Source organism: Asparagus officinalis, chromosome 4 (genome assembly GCF_001876935.1).
Source record: "Asparagus officinalis chromosome 4, Aspof.V1, whole genome shotgun sequence".
NCBI lineage: Eukaryota > Viridiplantae > Streptophyta > Magnoliopsida > Asparagales > Asparagaceae > Asparagus > Asparagus officinalis.
The window spans coordinates 32,454,955-32,477,137 of record NC_033797.1 but is presented as its reverse complement, the minus strand read 5'-3'; positions in this window follow the sequence as shown (position 1 = coordinate 32,477,137).

Genomic DNA, 22,183 nt, shown 5'->3' with positions numbered 1-22,183 from the left:
TGATATATTTGGATCATTTTAGTCATAGGTTACCGACTGCTGTGTTTAGAGTTATTAGATCTGGTGGAGCTGCTTCAGATTTTAGATTGCGTCGGATGTTTGGTTGTCTAGCATTTGGTCATATTGAGGATATGATATTTGATCCATATTTGGGATTCAGAGGCTCGTTTGGTTATCAATTGGGCGACTCTGATTTTGTTCTGAGCAGGTATGTCACATTTGATTCTCGGCAGGTGAAGAGTGTTGATCAGATCATTGGGATATCACAGCAGGTGAAGGATGATGCTACTCCATATTGGGTGGAGATTACTCCACATACTTCAGATCATACTACATCATTTGGGATTCCAGCTGAGGTGACACAGTTTGGGAATCATTTAGATTTGGATGTAGATGATGAGTTGGTTGATTTGAGTGCAGCTGGTGGACATAGTTTGGATTTAGATATGGCCGTTGATTCACCTCAGGTGGAGGTGTTTGGTTTGTTTCACTTTGGGGCCATTGGGAGAGCTATCAGCCGCAGATTTGTTGGTGAAGAGTTGAAAACTCGATCTTCTATTAGATTGAAGGTCTTTGGAGGTCATTTTGTGAACCATGTGAAGGCTTGATTCATTGGGCAAGAGGATACGTATGCAGTCATTTATGATGCAACCGGTTTGATGAGTTGATACCTATATTTGGAGTTTGCTCGCATTCTCATTTGGGTTCTCGACTTGTTGTGGATTGAGTCCGTTGTCGTGAATTTGTTCCACTTCGTACTGGGCACAACAAGTGAGACGTTTGGTTGGTATTGGTGTCGGTTCAGTTTTGGAAAAACTTCACCGATATGAAGAATTGTTGGATAGCAGGTTCCTAATATGTTTCCTAATTTGTTTTGGTAACAGGTTATTAGCATTTCTATTCTGTTTTGGTAACAGGATTTCAAATCTGTTTTGGTAACAGATTATTAGAATTTCTAATTTGTTTTGTTTTTTGTTTTAGAATTCCTAGTATGTTTTTGGTTTTAGGATTTCTATATATATGGAATGATTGGAAGAGAGAGTTGAGCAGCGAATTGGGGATATTTTGAGCACAGAAAAGACGTATTTTCTGAGCTATTGGTTAGGGTTTTATTTGGAGAAAATTAGAGATTTGTTGGTGAGATTAATTAGTAAGTTCGAGTGATTTGTAATCTCAGTTTGTACTCTTCTTCTCTATTAGTGAAAACCCCATCCCCTTCTTGCTTCGTGGACGTAGGCAACTTGCCGAACCATGTTAAAATTGGTTGTTTGAGTTTGTGCCGTTATTTTGAATTGTTTGTGGCCTTCTCTCGGCGTTTGGTTTGGTTTGGTCTCTCGAAGCACATCGGTTTGGTTTTGGCTTCCGTCGCGCACAACACATTTCACCTATTTTCATGCTACTTCTAAGCCTTGAAGTGTGGAAAGAATTTATAGAAAATAGAGATGACATGTAGGTATCATGTCAGCAATTAAAGAAATACAAAAAAATATGTTTTTTAGAGAAACAAGTAAGTTTTTTTTTTGCCTAGAAGTAGCCGAAATAAATTGTATTTCTTTTACATCCGATATGTCATAATTACTTTCATACAAATAAACAGACCCTCAACGGAACATATTTACTTAGGCCAAGAGCAACCCATGTAACTAACTAAATACCAAGACTAAGAGAGTTCATTTTTCTCGAGAAGTAATCCTTTGTTTAATAAAACACAAAGACTGAGCAAGGATTAGGCATGCTTGTATCTGTCCCTTCACAGCATGACATTAGCAGCAGGCTTGTGTTTTATTAAAGCCTGTAAGGGTGTGATTTGATTTGAAGCGATGGTTGACCAAATTGGTTAATTCAAGGGATGGAGGCTAGTTAGACTTTGCCAAATTTTGAATGGAGAAATCAAACAACAAGACTGTCCCTAAAAGAATGTCTCTTATTGTTGGCTTAAGTTAATTTGATTATAATGGAGGTATGCTAAGAATATTCTCAAACTAAGATGGTAAAAGATAAAGAATATATAATTGATGTGATTAAGAATTCTTAGGGTTACGATTAGATGTATTGAGGATTCTTAGCCATGTAATTAGCCTACCTTGTATAGATTTCTTTGATGTATATAAACTCATCTTATGTACATGAATTGATCAATAGAATTGTTCTTAAATTTTATATTTCTTCAATATAGTATTAGAAAGTGAATCCCTCATCGATCAAAAATTGAGACGGCGTTTTATTTTTCGATCAATACTATATCGGGTTTTAAACTCTCGGCTCTCTGCCTTCAACTATGTGAAGGCAAACCGACGTCTTTGTCGACGCCTAAGAAGTTCTGCAGCTTTGATTAGCGAAACTCATCTCTTCCCACTAGTTATTTCTCGTAGCCACTAACTTTGGCTATGAGATTTTTTATTCAGAAGCTCGCTTGCTTCTTGTGTTCCTCTTTGGCATCCAGAAGCTCATGTTACTTTGTTATCTTTTAACTATCAAGTCCGCTTTCCTTTGTTTGGACTTTAGTTTTTTTTTATTTACTAGTATCGTGTACGTGCGTTGCACGTAGGCACACTTGTTGATCAATTTTTTAGAATTCTGTTGGTTCTATTAGGTTAGAAAGTGAATAGTTGTTAAGATATTATAGTAATTAATAAAGAATTAATGTTTATTCAATGAAATGAGACTTAATACATAAAGATTAAATGGATATATTTGTAGGAGGTTATGAATAAGTTATTTTTATCGAAAACAATAGCTCTCTGCATAGAAAATTAGGTTACACATGTTTCTATTATAAAATATAAACTACTTGTAAAGCAAGATGCTCAAATACATTTACATGTGAGAGAGGGATGTTATTTTGAAATTATCTTTCTAGAAATTATTAAACCTCCTCTAGTTTATTATTAGCTCTTAGAGTCCCCCAATTTATATTTAATACTTGTAATTTATATCTCTAAAATTATATTTCAAAGGTATTAAGTGCTAGTATATTAAGGAAGATTTAGTGCAACTCAAGATATAGAAGAGGAAATTATGTACAATTATGTACAATTTTTCCTATTTATTATAATAATGCAATTTACAAATGGTTAATAGAGAAATGGGTAACTCTTCATGAATGAGTTCCTTATTGGGGGGGGGTTAGGAAGACAGTGGAATAATGAAAAGTTGACAACTTTTCATATTATTGTAATGTTATATTATATATTTATTTATTTGAATTGGTAAATAAATAATTTTTATTCATATTATATTTGATAACTGCACATATTTAATAATTCATATAAATATTATATATTAATGTGATATCAATATATATTATAATTATCATACATTAACTATTATACTCAAATAGTAGATTAATAGCAGAAAATTAATAATTAATAGCCGAAAATTGATAATACTCTTAAAATTGTAGTAGTAATCCCTTCTATAAGCATCCTTAAGACCAACTAACTATATCATTTTCTAAATTGATCTTCCTGCACTTTCTATTTGTCCTTTATAACCCAATAATATTAATGTATTACCTTAGTGATCATAGAATGAAAATTAACCCTTTACATATATAGAGTGAAAGCAATTACACTTATAATGCATTATCAGGGACAAAGCTTTCTTTATCCCGAGAATAAGCATAATACATTAAGAGATTCAATCAGACTATACAAATAATTTAGCATATTTACAAACATGCCTAGGAGTTGGAAACCAATTTACATGCTAAGGCAAAAACATATACGAAGATGGAAGGGGGAAAAAGCAATTAGTTTATGACTGAAATACCTGCAGTTTTTGATAAAATACAGGACCACCTTCTTTGTTGCCTTCACCGATTTTTTCTCTGCTCTCTAAATTGTTACACTGATGCTTCCATTACCATCTTCTCATTCAATTCGATCGTACTCCACCAGTGATGTTACCATTGACACACTCACACTTCTTGCGGTTTGTAAGTGCTGTAATTGTGTCTCCTTACTTTTCAATATGAATAAATTTTGATTAAAAGTTAGAATATTGGTTAGAGAAATTTGATAAGATTTTATAGTAATTTATAGTAATTTATGGAAGAGGAATAGTTGTAACGTTTATTATTATTAGTGTGTAATGTCAAGACTTAGTGGATGAATGTTATTAGTGGGTGGTTAAATAAAAATTTGATGGTAATAAATAGGGAGGTTATGAAAAATGAAGTATGTATATATCTTAATGTATGCATGTATGGCTGTGCTAGAGATGTATGCATGTATGTGTTTCGGAGGGTATTTTTAGAAGAAATGTTTTAACATGGCAACACACTTTTATAATAGTATTAGATTACATTTGGATGCTGTAGTATATTAAAAATACTCGGTTAAAGACTATAATTGGTGATCTGTCTCTTTCGGGTACTTGTTGGACGTCCTCAATTTTCATTTCTATCTTTGGGAAGAGGTATGAAAGATATTTTTGGATCACTTTCGAAATTCTATCAGCTTCACGGAACTATTTAATTTGCGCGAAATTAGTATTTTGCTTTCTTAACTCAAAAGAAAAGCTCAACCACATTGAGAAAAATCCTTCTATTACCTCCAATCCTGGTTATTCTAAGTGGAAGCGATATGATGATCAAATCATCAACATGATGATCAATTGCATGGAACCTAATGTGGTGCACTCTTCAATTTTCATTGACACTTTTAAGATTATATGGGACACTCACGAATAACATGCAACACTTGTTAGATCTTTGAAAGGAGATTCAGAACACTAAGCAAGAGGGAGATGTTTCCGCATTTATGTCTTGTTATGACCAATTCTTGGAGGAGTGGAAGTTATACCAACAGTTTTGACTGATCTTGTTGTACTCTACAGCAAGAATCTATTGTCACTTCTCGCTCTTGGCAATGTGATGTCATATATGGATTCAATTTGTAGCCATATTCTAGCTATAATTTTAAGTCCGTCTTTTTTCACTGTTACCTCTTATCTGGCTCCAGTTCCCTTACTATCTCCAGTGGATATCTCAAGCACTAATGCTGCTCTTTCTACTTCTCTTGATCGGGACCAAGTGGGAGCCTCTCATGGACGTGGAACTCCTTCTCTTGGAGGTTGTGTTCATGGTGGTCGGTGCAACAACAAATTTTTCACATTTAGTCACCAGACTAACCACGCCTATGATTTTTGCTAGTAGCGTAACGATAAATTTGCTAATGTTGCAGTAGTATACTCGCCGACGTCTTCCTCTTCAGCTTTCATAATGCTAACCTCTTGTGCTGCAGAGTTCGTGCAATATGACAAGTTCTCACTCAACCTTCCACACATACAGCCTAATCAAATAATGCTTATTTTACTTCTAGTCATAGTTGGATTATAGATTCATGAACTTCAAATCATATGACGCCTTTTTTTATCATTATTTACACCTCTATCTGATTTTCATGTCCGCATTATTGACGATTCACTTTCTTTGCATTTATTGTCTGTATTGAATATTCTTACTTTTCCTTTTCAGTTTACTATTTGTTAGTAAGCTCACTCAATAGGCTAATTGCTTTCTCACTTTTTTGTCACCCCCGGGTTCACACAAGCTTGCAGTCCAAGGTGAAACTAAGAATATCAAACCTGCCATGCACCTATACCGTGCAACGATATGTTTCACCATCACAAAAATATCTCTCTAGTAGAATCAAATAAGACAATACATATACAAGCATATATAAAAGAGGTAAAGACAAGAAATAGAATAAAGAAATAAATGATAAATCTTCAGATAATTAGGTCTCAACGGATATAAAAAAATATGTCCCACAATCTGATACAAATGATCTAAAAATCTTGACTACAAGAGTTAACTGAAAAGTACATAAGCTCTCCCAGCTCTCAAAATAAAATGCAAGTCTAATAATCAACTAGAAACAAAACTAAACATCTGTGGAGCAAAAACTACAATAAATAACTGATGGTGACTATGCTAAAAGTTTGTCAACCTACGGCTCTTTGAAACTCTGCTCCGCTGCCTGAAAAGAAGTAAAATCAACAGTGTCAGAGTGCTAGCAAGATCATCTTCATCCGCCCCAGGGGAAGAGCTACTAAGTATGATGGAGGCTCTACCTATAAGTGCATAGTCTATCTAGATCATTTTACCCTGTACTATATGAAATTTATATTTAGACTAGTACGTCGAGCGAAATAATCCAAATAAGAAAACCCTCATGTATATATCATGTGTCTCAAGTCGTAAATTTCTAGATTTAAATCCTAATTAAGAAATATTAAAAGAAAGCAATACGAAAAATACCACATCAACCATCTCTGAGAATATCATCCAACTCCTCATACTACCCTTAGTAGGAAAAATAGATATCGATACACTATCACGTGTAACTAAGTTGTAAAATACCTTCACAATAGATCATACCAAGAGAATGTCAATAATCACCTACACTTAGGTTATCAAATTCATCAAATCGTCCTTCTTTAAAATTCTTCAACTCATCGCACCCCCGTGCGCACCAATAAATAGGTATATCAACCTCTGCGCATAACCATACGGACCGATAGATAGGTATATCAACCTCTGCGCATAACCATATGGATCGATAAATAGGTTTAACGACCTTTGCGCACACTCGTGCGGACCAAAAGTACATAAAGGAGTAAAGTCCATCGCGGTCTCATTGCAGTCCTAACTAATGCACTCAGAGTGAAGTCCATCAGCGGTCTCATTGCAGTATCCAACTAACCCCACCCAACCGTTCGTAATTATAATGAACTATAATAGTTGTTACTCGTAACGATTGCAAACTATTTGTCTATCCCGAATAATGGATTTGTACGCACTCAATCTTCGTACATATATCCCCAAAATATGCGTAAATATCCACATATAACTTGCACTACACGCTCATACAACGAACCCACGTGCAAGGAACCAAAATCATAAATTTGAACCTGATCAGTCGACCGGTAGAAAGTTTCGGTCGACTGATCGGGTTGTTCACTGAAACAATGCACACACGAGCCCGTCAGTCTACTGATGATTGCTATCAGTCGACTGACGACCTCCCGTTAGTCGACTGATGGCAATATCAGTCAACTGAACAGATCAAAACTTCACAGATTAGGGTTTTTGCTTGTTTTTCTTCAAAGCTCGGTTTTTTATTAACTTATATGAATAAAACTTGATTCAAAACTCATGAATACTTAACCATAGGTTCATTTAAACAAGATGGTATCACATAGATGCATGAATCTAGGGTTTAACATTCAAATTAACTAAATCTTATTTATCTCGACAAATTTGTGAATATGAACTAAATTAAAGCATAAACTAATATATTAAAACAGCCCTAATGATCATGATCACGTATACTAATCAATTACAAAAGTATTCTACTATTTATTGCTCTGATTTAAGATTTAAACATCATAAATTAGATTCTAACACATTAGATTAACTTTAAGCATGAGAATTATCATAATTAACACATAAAACTTGATTTTTAAAATAGGGAAAGGTTTGGACAGAGATGATCTTGACTTATCACATGCACAACCCTCTAAAGCAAATAACAAATGATCCCTCGATGCCAAACGCCATAAATCCCGCATTCTCCTTGTTTTTCGTCTCATGAAACTCTCCCAAGAACTCAAATTTTAGGCTAGGGTTTGAGAGAGGAGGAAAGGGGCTGCTAGGGTTTGGAACACTGAAGAAAAAGTGTGTTTTTCTTGGCAAAAACATGTATATATAGGTAGGAACCCGAATACAAATAGCCCAAAACCCGAAACCCAAAACAGAAAACCCTGTTAGACGGGAGGAAAATAGTCTTCGGTATTTTGGCTGTAACTTTCTCGTCCGACATCAGAATAAGGTGATTTAAGATGTGTTAGAAATCTATTGAAGATATCTACAATTTTTATCTTTTGAGTTTTTCTATATTCGAACTAGTTTTTTTCTATATTTCTTCTTTGTGCATGTTTTACGCGTTTCGTGTATGTTTAACCATTATATACTCTCATATATACCCTTAATTGATCTCAAATCAATTGTTAATATAATCATACATTCACACTTAATATTTATCATGATTAAAACTCATTTATCAATATAATTCAAAATATTTTTAAAATTTACGAGGTTTTACACTTTTATCCAAGTCATCCAGAAGAAGAAGGTGACTGGTGAAGGTCATGAGCAGCATGATTTATATCTCTTTGATTGTTCGAATTTGGATTTTGCACTTTTGATTTTTTTGGATCCTACTTTATGTCACTGTCAATTAGGACATCCACCTTTATCTATTGTTAGGCAAATTATTCCTAGTTGTAAGTTTCTTTCCTTAGAACTTAATTGTGAGTTAGGAATACATCCTCATGTTTCCTACCCAGAATGCATCAATAAATGCAGCGTTGTGCTACCCTATTTTATTTAACTCATTCAGATACATAGGGACCTGTATCTTTTTCAGTGTTAATAAATATTGATATTTTATGACTTTTATTGATGACTATTCTCATATGACTTAGTTGATTCTTCTTATTGATCATTATGAGGTGTTTGACATTTTTCGTACATTTTTTGAAGAAACACATACACTGTTTTAAAAATTAAGTTGCTTCAAATTGATAATGTAAAAAATACCTGAGTCATAGTTTTCAAATTTTCTTTTAAATGAAGGAAATTATCCATCAGATTCATGTGCATTTGTACACCTCAACAAAATGACATTGTTGAACATAAAAATTGACACCTCCTAAATATTGCTCGATCTATTATGATTACAATGTCAATGCCTAATTTTTATTGGAATTTTTCTATGCTTATTACATGCTTTCTCATAATTTAGATTCCAATACTAGTTTTGTGAAGCACGTGGGCAGATCACAAGGCTAGCAGCATTTTTCGAATCCAGCAAATAAAGGCTAGCAGCATTTTCGAATCCAACGGATAAACACATGAATCCAACGGATAATCGCGTGAGGAGATTTGATTGCGGGGGCCATGATGTGGGGAGAAGATTTGTTCAGCAGTTTTTTCTTTCATTCTTTGGATCCACCCGATTTCCTCCTCCCTCCTATAAAGCCTAGTTTCTAGGGTTTCAGAGTTTGTGCAAAGAAGGTGAGAAAGGAGTGCAAGATTGAGCAGAGGGCAGAAATCTTTTGGCGGCTGTAGTCTTGCAAAAGCAGAAGAAAATTGTGCAAGTGCAGGTGTGCAAAAGAGGGCGTGCCAAGGCAAAAGAAGACTATGGATGTTTTGCGGCTGTGCTTGGATAGAACGCAGCTGGGGAAAAATAAACATAGTCCTTTTTTAGAGTTTTGCATCTTTTTTCTTTGAGAGAGTATTTGTATGAGGGATCTGAGAGTTTGTGAGAGGGTTTAGGTTATGAGATTGTAAACCCTAGTTGTATCTTTCCCTCTAATTGTAGATCTCCCCTTCCTTGCCCCGTGGACGTAGGCAGTTTGTTGAACCACGTAAAATTGGTTTGTTTGTGTTTGTGACCATTGTATTAATTTTTAGGATCCATCGACAAGTCAGTCCTAGAACTGATGAGAGGAAGAGCCGATATCTCACTTTGTTGAGTTTTTAGGATCCATCGACAAGTCAGTCCTAGAACTGATGAGAGGAAGAGCCGATATCTCACTTTGTTGAGATATTCGCTTCATGAGAGGAAGAGCCGATATCTCACTTTGTTGAGATATTCGCTTCAGATTCTTATTTCCTTGGTGAGACGAAAATTCTTATTGAGATTTTTCTCTCTTATTATGTACCAGAAACTCTACCGAAATTTTTGTTGCACACAAGTGGTATCAGAGTTCGGGCTACGCTTGGGCTATTTGGAGGAGTAGATCAATTTGGAGGCTCGTCTAGGGCTTCGTTTGGTAATAAATGTGAGATCTTTTGGTAAGGACTCTATCTTTTTCAGTTTTGGATCTATTCTTCGTTCGTTGGTGCGTTGTAAAAGATGTCAGGGAAAGAAGGTGCTTCGGGTGTCGAGGGTGGTGCTTCTGGCGTGAAGACCATTCAGAGTTTAAATATCCACTCTATGAAGATAGATGTGGAGAAGTTTAATGGTACAAACAACTTTGGATTATGGAGATGCGAGACTTTGGATTATGGAGATACGAGGTTTTGGATGCGCTGAACGCGTAAAATTTGGAGGATACATTGGAGTTAGATGGCAAGCCATGTGACATTGAAGAGAAGGTTTGGAAGAAGATGAATTGAATGGCGTGTGGTGTGATTAGATCTTGTTTGACTCAATATCTAAAATATGATGTGATGAATGAGACTTATGCGAAGAAGATTTGGGTGATTCTCAAAAGCAAGTATCTGACAAAGAGTGTTGAGAACCGCTTGCATTTGAAGAGGAGACTTTATCGTTTCCAGTTGAAGAAGGGAACCTCAATTAGAGATCACATGAACACCTACACAAAGCTTCTTAAGGATTTGGCGAATGTAGATGTCATGATTGAAGATGAGGACAAGGCGTTACTGTTGTTGAGTTCCTTACCCGACGAGGAATATGAGACATTCGTCCTTACTCTGATTAATAGGAAGGCATCTTTTTCGTATAGTGAGGTCACTGCTGCACTGGTGAATTATCATCTTCGGAAGAAGGATAAGGAGACTTCGACTGAGTCGGTAGCAGAGGCGTTAGCCGCAAGAGGGAAGGGTCAAAACCGAAAGAATTAGAAGTCACAGTTTAGAGTAGGACATCCTACAATTAGAAAAGATCAGTGTGCTTGGTGCAAGGAGACTGGTTATTGGAAGAAAGACTGTCCAAAGCTTGACGAATGGATGAAGAATAAGCAGAAGAGAAAAGGGAAGCAACCATCATCAGAATCAAACATTATATCGGATGGTAATATTTCCGACTCTTCTATTTATTCGCTTTCTATCAGTCCTACATGTAGCTATTCGGAGGAATCCGAGTGGATGTTGGATAGTGGTGTGACCTATCATGTATGCCCTAGAAGGGAATTGTTCTCTAGTTTTGAGAAGCTGGATAGTGATGTGATGTACATGGCTGATAACCGTGCATGCCAGATCCTTAGGATAGGAAGAATTCACATCAAGATGTTTGACGGGACTGTTAGGGAGTTAAATGATGTGAGATATGTTCCTTCCTTGAGGAAGAACTTGATCTCGATTGGAGCTTTGGTTGGAGAGGGTCTGAATGTTCGAATTGAGGACATGGTTCTCAAGATTGTGAAAGACTCTCAGATTGTGATGAAGGGTGTCAGGAGAAATAATATGCATTACTTGACTGGAGGTATAGTGGCAAGTGAATAACTGGCAACTTCTATTGATTCGACTAGACTGTGGCATTTGGGGCTTGGCCATTCCAGTATTAATTCCTCGCATAAATTGAAAGAGGGTGCGAAGACCTGTAGTTTGAAGTCCAGTGAACATGTTGATGTGAGCAAGAAGACTGATGTGAAGTTTGGCACCTCTATTCACTGAGCTAAGGGTCGTTCTAGAGGAGTTCACGTGGATGTTTGGGGCCTTCCAAGGGGGCATCATTGGGAGGTAATAGGTGTTTGGTTTCCTTTGTTGGTGGCTGTTCTAGGCGTGTTTAGGTTGCAACCAAATCCCCATTAGAGAAAGTCCTAGTAGTTTTCAACAAATTGAAGAAGTGTGTAATAGACAGAAAGGTGAAGGTACTTCATTCTGATTTTGGTGGGAGGTACAAGATGGACCTATTTCTGTATTAGAGCTGAGTTCACGGCATTTAGAGACAATTCATTAGAAAGGAAATCTTGGGCAACCAGATAGGGTGGCAAATTTGAAAAACCGTGCCTTGCTGGAGGAGGATCAGTGTTTATTATAAAGCAATGATCTACAGAAGAGTTTCTGGACTGAGGCTTCGACATATTCGAGCCATCTTATTAAAGAGTTGTCAACTGCTGTGATAGGAGGTAAAACTCCATTAGATGTTTGGTCTGGTAGTGTCACTTCGGTTGAGGCTTCGATAAGGGAGCTAATTGACTCTCAGCAGGTGGAGAGTTTTGGAAAGACCTTAGATGTATCGCAGCGGGTGGAGAGGGATGCTACTCCACATTGGGTTACTCCATATCATACTGTATTATTTAGGATTCCAGCTGAGGTGACACAGCTTAGGGATCATTTGGATTTGGGTGCAGATGATAAGTTGGGTTTTGATTCAAGTGCAGCTGATAGATGTAGTTTGGATATGGCCATTGGTTTACCTCAGGTGGAGGTGTTTGAGGCCATTGGAGGTGCTATCAGCCGCAGAGTTGATGATATTGGAGGTGCTATCAGCCATTTAGGTGAACTACGTGAATGCTTGATTCCTTGGGCAAGAGGATACGTAAGCAGTTAGTTTTGATGCAGCCGATTTGGTAAGTAGTGTAGGCTGTCTAAAAATCACAATGCATAGTTGATCCCCATCAAGCTCCAATAATAAAAGTTACAATCAGATAGCTTTCATGCCAACAAACGAAAGCTGCAAATGGAGGACTTTTCACATAGAGCGGGAAGAGTTACAATTCAACGACACTTCCGACAACTGATAAAAACTCTATTTAGCAGTCTTCACAATCAACAGTGAAAGTTACAATCTGACGACTTTCACACCCCATAACAGCTAAAGCGAGGATTACTGAACAACGGTCCTTGCAACGCTCTACAGAAGAGGTTACAAGTCAACCAACCCCTTCTAAAACGCGGAATTCATCCCCGCGTTATGATTCTTGAAATGCAGGCGACCCCCGCGTTTCTAAGCTGTAACAGGCGAAACGCGAGCGGCCCTCGTATTTTTGATGTTCAGTCAACACCCAACTCCGCGTCTCAATTCTAAGACGCGAAGTTAGGGTCCTGAACGCCAGATTGGGCGTTTGACTCGTTCAAACATGAGTCGAACGGTTTCAGAACCGTTTTCTCCACGATCTAAGGAAATCACGCCCACATAGGAGCGGATTTAGAGGACTGTTGCAACCTCTTATCCACATATAAAAACTCAACAAACTCAACCGAGTAAAGGCTGGCTTTTTGGAATGAAGAATTGACATCAAAGGTGGGCGGAATCAAATCAGTTCGGAGAGGGAAGTAGATCAGATTTAGAGGATTTTCTTGGAGATCAACAGCATCAAGGTAGTTCAATTCTGTTTTGGGCGTATCTTGGAAGATTCTTCAGTAACAAACAAATTCATCTTGGCTTGTTAACCGGTTATTCGGTTTTAACAACTCTTTTTACAGAGTTCTAACTCGTTCTGAGTTCTTAAACTCGTTAAGAGTTATTTACCAAACTTATCACGAAAGTTCATTGTTCCTGTGAGATAAGACGATCGGATCGTCAACGGAGAGCAAATTCGACGCAAACATTCGAAGGAGGCACTCCATTGCTACCGAGAAGAACCCAGTTTTAAACAAAGAGGAGAATCCAGATCATTCTCTTCTCTTTTATAATGAGGAAATCCAATTGTAATCGAGATCAAAGGAATACAAGTTAAATTTTCTTTCGTTTCTTTTATTACAAATTTTCCCGCGAACAAGTAGACACTGTTGTTTTGAGTGAGTGTTCGCTCTCTCGTTTGGATCTCGACTTATTGTGGATGAAGTCCTTTATCATGAGTCTGTTACCATGGCGTACTGGACACAACAAATGAGGCATTTGATATGGTCGGTGTCGGCTCAATTTTGGAAAAACTTTACCGAGATGGAGAATTGTGAAGCACGTAGGGGGGATCACAAGGCTAGCAGCATTTTTCGAATCCAGCAGATAAAGGCTAGCAGCATTTTTGAATCCAACGGATAAACACATGAATCCAACGGATAACCGTGTGAGGAGATTTGATTGCGGGGGCCATGATGTGGGGAGAAGATTTGTTCAATAGTTTTTTCTTTCATTCTTTGGGTCCACCCAATTTCCTCCTCCCTCCTATAAAGCCTAGTTTCTAGGGTTTCGGAGTTTGTGCAAAGAAGGTGAAAAAGGAGTGCAAGATTGAGCAGAGGGCAAAAATCTTTTGGCGGCTGCAGTCTTGCAAAAGCAGAAGAAAATTGTGCAAATGCAGGTGTACAAAAGAGGGCGTGCCAAGGCAAAAGAAGACTACGGATGTTTTGAGGCTGTGCTTGGATAGAAAGCAGCAGGGGAAAAAATAAACGCAGTCCTTTTTTAGAGTTTTGCATCTTTTTTCTTTGAGTGAGTATTTGTATGAGGGATCTGAGAGTTTGTGAGAGGGTTTATGTTGTGAGATTGTAAACCCTAGTTGTATCTCTCCCTCTAATAGTAGATCTACCCCTCCTTTCCCCGTGGACGTAGGCAGTTTGCCGAACCACATAAAAATAGTTTGTTTGTGTTTGTGGCCATTGTAATAGTTTTTAGGATCCCTCGACAAGTCACTCCTAGAACTGATGAGAGGAAGAGCCGATATCTCACTTTGTTGAGATATTCGCTTCAGATTCTTATTTCCGATATCTCACTTTGTTGAGATATTCGCTTCAGATTCTTATTTCCTTGGTGAGACGAGAATTCTTATTGGGATCTTTCTCTCTTATTATTCGCTTCAGATTCTTATTTCCTTGGTGAGACGAGAATTCTTATTGGGATCTTTCTCTCTTATTGTGCATCATAAACTCTGCCGAAATTTTCGCTGCGCACAACAAATTCTTGACAATAAAACTTCTTTTTCTCTTGTACTTCCTACCAAAGTATCATTTCTACTTCCTTTAAAGTGTTTGGATATACAAGCTTTGGGTAAAATTTAGGTCTTGGTAAGGACAAACTTGATCCTTGTGCAATTAAAGTGTGCTTTTCTTAGTTTTTCTCACTCTTCAAAAGGATATTTGTGCTATTCTCCCACACATCGTAAACTTTTCACACTAGTTGATGTCACAATTTTTGAAAATTAACCTTTTTAAAAAAAAAACATCCCTACACAACAAACTCCATCTATGTCTACTCCTACTGCAGTAATGGGCACTTTAGATTTTCCAACTGATAAGTCACCACAGGTGGATTTGAGAAAGTAAATGATAAGTCCAAATCGAATAAGTCAAGAGGAGGCTATTGCTACCACTACAACACAATCAACTTCTAAGTCTGATCCATCCACTTCTAGGCCATCTTCTGATAACGATACTCCACATCTTCCTATTACACTTCATAAAAGAAAATGACTTTATTCTAAGTATCCTATTTCTCTTTATGTTTCTACTTATGGTCTAAATCCACCTCTTCCAAGCGTTTATGTCATCATCAGATTCTGTTTCTATACCTAATAATGTTTAAAAAGTACTTAAACATTCTAGATGGAGGACTGCTACGGAAGATGAGTTGAAGGATCTTCAGCAAACTGACACTTGTACAATAGTGAAGCATCTAGTGAGTTGCAAGATGGTAGGATGATGTTGGGTCTTTAGTATGAAACATAATTTTGATAAGTCAGTCGAGCGTTTGAAGGCCTATGTTGTAGTCAAGGGTTTTACTCAACAATAGGGAGTGAACTATGAGGAGAATTTTACACCAGTTTGTGAAGCTTGCATTAGTTCGACTATTTGTCTATATGGCATCTAATCAATCTTGGCCTATTCATTAGTTAGATGTCAAAAATACATTTATTCATGGCTACCTTAAAGAGACTGTCTATATGAAGCCACCTCTCGGCTTTCAGCGTTAGGGGGAGCAGTTGGTATGTCATTTGAATAAGTCTATTTACGGTCTTAAGCAATCTTCTCATGCTTGATTTGATAAGTTCAGTAAGGTTGTTTGCTACAAGGATACAAGTGTAATAACGTTGATCATTCTTCATCTATACATCATAGTCCTTGTGGTTTAGTTTTTCTATTGGTGTATAGGAAGTGACTCACATGGCATTGACAGTGTTAAACAATGCTTGGTTTCTCAATTTCATACAAATGATTCGGGTCCATTTTGTTATTTCATAGGGATAGGAGTTGCACAATATAAGAACGACATTTATCTTTCACAATAGAAATATGTCTTAGATTTACTATCGGGGATAGGTCTACTTGGTTGTCGTCCAAGTGACACACCTATGGATCCAACTTTGCGGCTCTCAGCATTCACTTCGGACACCACCCTTTCTGATCGTAGTCAATATCGATGTTTGGTTAGGAATTTTATTTACTTGACAGTAAATTAACTTGACATGGCATATGCAGTTAGTCGTGTTAGTTTATGCATGCACCAATCATAGTTCATTGCGAGGATGTTCTTCGTATCTTGAAGTATCTCAAGAAGTTTCCAGGCTAGAAACTTTCATTTTGTCCAGGTCTCTCTCTCTCTTTGTGGGGATTCTCTGATACTGATTAGGCTAGCTCGGTAGGTGATTGGCGTTCTATCACTAGTTATTGTGTCTTTTTCGATGGTAATATTATATCTTAGAAAAGCAAGAAGCAGATTGTAGTTGCTAGTTCAAGTGCCAAGATTTAGTATCACTCTATTGCTCACCTAGTATCAGAGACTTCATGGCTTTGATATCTTCTATCTGATTTGAGATTTCCTCTCTCTTCAACTACTCCGGTGCATTACGATAATCAATTAGCGATTCACATCTCTAATAACCTAGTGTTTCATGAGCGAACAAAACATATTGAAGTTGACTGCTACTTTTGGGAAAGATGAGGTTTGCAAGAAGGTGGTGTCCCTTTCTCATGTTCCTTCTAGTTCTCAATTGATCGATATTTTCATAAAAACGCTGCCACCCAAATTATTTAACTCTTTTCGAGATGTTAAAGTAAGAGAGAGAGAGAGAATCTTGGGTAAATTTCCCTTGAATTGAATATTGAGTGTGCACATATATTTATACAAGTAGAGGAGTGTGAGGTTTGTTCTCCCAAGCAATGTGGGACTAAAACCCACTACAATACACTATTATCAACAGCCCCCTTCAAACTCATGTTGGATCAAACAAAGTGAGTTTGCGTACAAGAAACTGGAACCGATGAACAGGTAAGGCCTTTGTGAAGAAATCTGCAAGCTCGTCAGCGGATGAAACATGAGGAAGTAGAATTGTCTTGTCCTTGATAACTTGGTGACGGACAAAATGAGCGTCGATCTCAATATGTTTGGTCCTTTCATGAAATACTGGATTATTAGCAATCTGGATGGCACTCTTATTATCACAGTAGAGAGGAGTAGGAGTCGTAACAGAAATACCGAAATCACTGAGAAGGCGACGAAGATGAATAATCTCTTTAGCTGTTGTGGACATTGCACGATACTCTGCCTCAGTACTGGAAAGAGCAATAACATCTTGTTTCTTACTTCGCCAGGAAATAAGGGAATCACCAAGAAATATACAATAACCTGTGGTAGACTTTCTGGTAGTTGGATCACCAGCCCAATCAGCATCAGAATATGCACAAAGCTCTAACTTAGATGTAGCAGGAAACAAAAGTGAGCGAGTGCTAGTACCCCGGAGGTACCGAAGAATCCGTAATAAGACAGCATAGTGTACAGAACGTGGGGCACTAACAAATTGACTGACAATACCAACAGCATGAGAGATATCTGGTCGAGAGATGCACAAATAGACCAACTGACCAACAAGATGTCGATATCGGGTAGGATCAGATAGAGGCTCACCGTCAGTAGAGCAAAGTTTGACATTCTGCTGGAGTGGAGTATCGACAGTTGTATTATCAGTTAACTCAGCTTGATTTAGAATATCTGAGAGATACTTCTGTTGAGACAGTAATACACCCCGCGGGCCTTGAGAAATTTCTAGACCAAGGAAATACCGAAGAGATCCAAGATCCTTCATGTGGAACTGTTGTTGCAACTGAGATTTTGCGTATTGTATACCTGTCATATCATCACCTGTAATGATCATATCATCTACATAGATGAGTAATAAAACCCTGCCACGCGATGTAGTGCGAACAAACAGAGAAGCATCTTGATGACTTTCTATAAAGCCCGCTTTGAGCACAACATCGCGAAAACACTCAAACCAAGCGCGGGGTGCCTGTTTGAGACCATAAACAGCACGACGAAGGAGACATACATGTCCCGGAGGAATATTTGACCCTGGAGGCGGTTGCATATATACGGTCTCTGATAAAGAGCCATGAAGAAAAGCATTTTTGACATCCATCTGGTATAAGGGCCAACGATGAGCAGCAGCGACCGCAAGGAGAGTACGCACAGTGGGCATCTGAGCAACAGGAGCAAAGGTCTCCTCATAATCAATACCTTGTTGCTGAGTAAAACCTCTAGCCACTAAACGAGCTTTTCGACGTTCAATGGTGCCATCAGGACGAAACTTGACCTTATAAACCCATTTACTGCCAACAAGAGAGATCCCAGGAGGACAGGGAACAATATCCCAGGTATGAGTTTGCTGAAATGCTTGAAATTCCTCAGCCATAGCTTGTCGCCACTCTGGAATTTGAACTGCCTCTTGGAAGGACTTTGGCTCAACAATAGTATGAATGGCAGCAAGAAAGTTATGAAAGATAGGTGAATAAGAAGTAACAGAAGCATACCGGGCAGGCATGACATGTGGGCGTTTGCCTCGACGAAGAGCAAGAGGAACCTCAGGCGGGGGAGATGCTGGCGCAGGTGCATGAAGATCAACAGTATTTTCTGGAGTGAGAGTTGTGTCCACAGGATATGGATTAGATGGTGTAAGAGAAGACTCAGGTGAGGAAGAGTCAACAGAAGGAGAGGGAGAGATGTCAGGGAGATCTCGAAAGGAAAATTGAGGTGAAGAAGTGGGTGATGCAGTGGACGGGGAAGCATGATCGGTAGAGTGGAGGAAATTAAAGTCATCAGAAGTAGAATAATATGGAGAATCCTCTTCGAACTGAACATGACGAGATATATGAACTCGACGAGTTGCGGGATCATAACAACGATAACCTCGATGTTCTGAACTAATTCCTAAATAAACACAAGAAACTGCTCTGGGAGACAATTTATCACGTTCGTGAGATGGCAGAAAAACAAAACATCGACAACCAAAAACGCGAACTAGATCATAACGGGGAGGATGAGTATAAACACGACTATAAGGAGTAGCACCGGAAAGAGAGCTAGATGGAGTGATATTAATGGCATGAGTCGCGGTGAGAATAGCCTCAGCCCAGAAACGACGAGGAACAGAGTAAGAAATGAGCATTGATCGGGCAGTATCGAGGATATGACGATGTTTGCGTTCAGCAACACCATTTTGCTCATGAGTGTAGGGACATGACTGTTGAAAGATAGTCCCATGAGAGGACATGATAGAGCGCATGGCAGAGGATAGGTACTCTTTGGCACAATCAGAACGAAAAACTTTAATACGAGATTGCCATTGAGTGAAAATCATAGCAGTGAAGGCTTGATAAGCAGTAAGTACGTCAGAGCGATTCTTAAGTAGGTAAACCCATGTAAAACGAGAGAAATCGTCGATAAAACTAACATAATATAAGTAGCCAGATGAAGAAGGCAAAGGAGCTGGCCCCCAAATATCAGAATGTACTAAATCAAATAAGGAAGTGGATACAGATGTACTCATTTTAAATGGTAAAGCAGTGAATTTAGCCAATTTGCAACCAGCACATGACTCAATACTAGAACTAGATGATACAGGACCAAGTACTCCAGACTGAATAAGACTCTCCAGCCTTTTATTACACACATGACCAAGTCGTCTATGCCATAAATTGGCAGGAAGCGAGGTAGAGGGTTTTGACGAACAAAGAGAAGCAACAAGAGAACGTGGACGTATGGACTCTGGAAGGTGAAGATATTCCAGAAAATACAGTTTGTGCCTCCTACGACCCGCCCCAACCGTCTTGCCCGTCTGTGGATCCTGCACAATACAAGTATCAGAAGAAAATGAGACAAACAGGCCCGCCATGCATAAAGAGCTAATAGAAATTAAATTCAAGCACAATTGTGGAGCCACATAGACGGGACCAAGTGTTAGACGACCAGATGGATCATTTTGTGGGGTAATAGAGCCATACTGAGTAATGGACAATGGTTGTCCAGCAGCTGTGTAGATAGGAGGAAGAGAGGATGAAGTAAAGACAGAGGATAAAAGTGAGGCATTACAAGTCATATGAAAGGAACAACCAGAGTCAAAAATCCAGAGATCATTCATACCAGAGACTGAAGGATTAGCTGAAGAACCAGCAAAATGCATACCAGAGAGTTGTGCGGCGGATGTAGAGGTGATATGTTGAAAAGCATCAAGTTGACGGCGAAGACTTTCAATAGCTTGAATAGTAGAGTCTGAAGTAGTAGAAGGTATAGCATTGGCCAACAATCCTGGTGTACGAGAGGGTTGAGACTGAGGGGGTCGCCGACCACGTCCAGTACCTGAGGAACGTAACTCAGGATGAAGCTTGAAGCATGTCTCAATGCGGTGTCCTTCCTTCTTACAATATTTGCAAGAGAGCTTAGATCGAGCCTGTGGAGAGGGAGCCTGTGGAGAAGTATAATTCATAACAGGAGCAGTGACAGGTACAGACAAAACAGTCTCGAGTGAAGAGGTAGGAGTGTCTGTTGACAAATTGAGTCGTGCTGTCTGCTGCCGGGTCTCATAAGCAGTGAGAGCTCCCATAACTGAGGCCAAAGTCGGAAATTGAGGCTGGTGAAGTAGTTGATCAGCCATAGTTGAATATTCAGGAAGGGACTGAAACAATTGATGCACCTCATGCCGTTCGTACCAGGCTAGCCAGTCTTCATATGTGGAATTACGTCCAGGAAGCATGGAGCGTAACTCTGTCCAAAAAGCTTGCATTTGTCCAAAATGGGACTGCAGAGATGAACTACCTTTGCGTTGTAGAGAAATGCGTTGCAGAAGATATGCCTCCCGTGCACCCGAGCACTCAGTGAAACGCTCAGTGAGACGAGTCCACATGGCCTGAGCAGAGGGAAGCGAGCCAATCTCGACAGTGAGACCAGAGCCAACACAGCGAGTGAGATAATCCATAACACGAAATTCCTGCAATTGCCACTCTGAACTCTCCTTGACATAGAGAGCACGAGCAGTCTGAAGATCGACATCACCACTGCCAGAGGCAATAGTACTGGATGAAGCAACAGTGCTGATGGACGGTGGAACTGGTCCCGTACTGGTGAGATGATCAAGCAAACCAGCGCCACGCAAGGCATTGGTGACAATGGTGGACCACCCTGCCCAGTCACTTTGATCATTGAGGGGCAAAGGTGGTTTGGGAATCTTCTCTGAAGGAGCCATAACAGCAATCTTGAGACGTTAAGATGTCGAGATGCTGTTACTAATGTCGTTCGTTTGAGGCCGAGAGACGGCTTGAAACGACGATGCCGTTAATTTGAGACCGAGAGACGGTCTTGAAACGACAATGCCGTTAAAATAGAACAGAGACGGTCTTGAAACGACAATGCCGTTAAAATAGAACCCGAAGGTTAGAATGAAACCCGAAGGTTTAAAATAGAACCCGAAGGTTAGAATGAAACCCGAAGGTTTAAAATAGAACCCGAAGGTTAAACGAGAACGCGAAACGCGTTAAGAGGCCGCAAAACGACAAGGCCAAAATATCTGGCAGATGAACGCCAAATAATTAAAAATAAAAATAAAAAAAATAAAACATTAAACGGCTGCAAAGCAATAAGGCCAAGATTTGGCAAAAGAACGCAAAAGCGTTAAAAATTTTATTGAAAGGGAAATAGCCCTAGCTCTGATACCATGTTAAAGTAAGAGAGAGAGAGAGAATCTTGGGTAAATTTCCCTTGAATTGAATATTGAGTGTGCACATATATTTATACAAGTAGAGGAGTGTGAGGTTTGTTCTCCCAAGCAATGTGGGACTAAAACCCACTACAATACACTATTATCAACACGAGATAAGCTGGGCTTTGATAATCTCTATGCTCTAGCTTGAGGGGAGCATTGGAGATATGCTAAGAATATTCTCAAGCTAAGATGGTAAAAGACAAAGAATATGTAATTGATTAGATTGAGGATTCTTATGGATATGATTAGATGTAATTGAAGATTCTTAGGGATGTGATTAGATTGCCTTGTATAGATTTCTTAGGGATACGATGAGATAGTACGCTAAATAGCACTTAAATACCTCGAATGATTAAATTAATTAATTAAAACTTCTTTTAAGGTATATAAGTGCAAGATAGAGGAAATTATAAGATAATTAAGTGCTAATTGGCCTAGTCAGTAATTATAGAATAGACAAGTAATTGGTTGATTGGATTAAGCTTACTGTATACAGCCTCAAATTGGAAAATTACAAGTT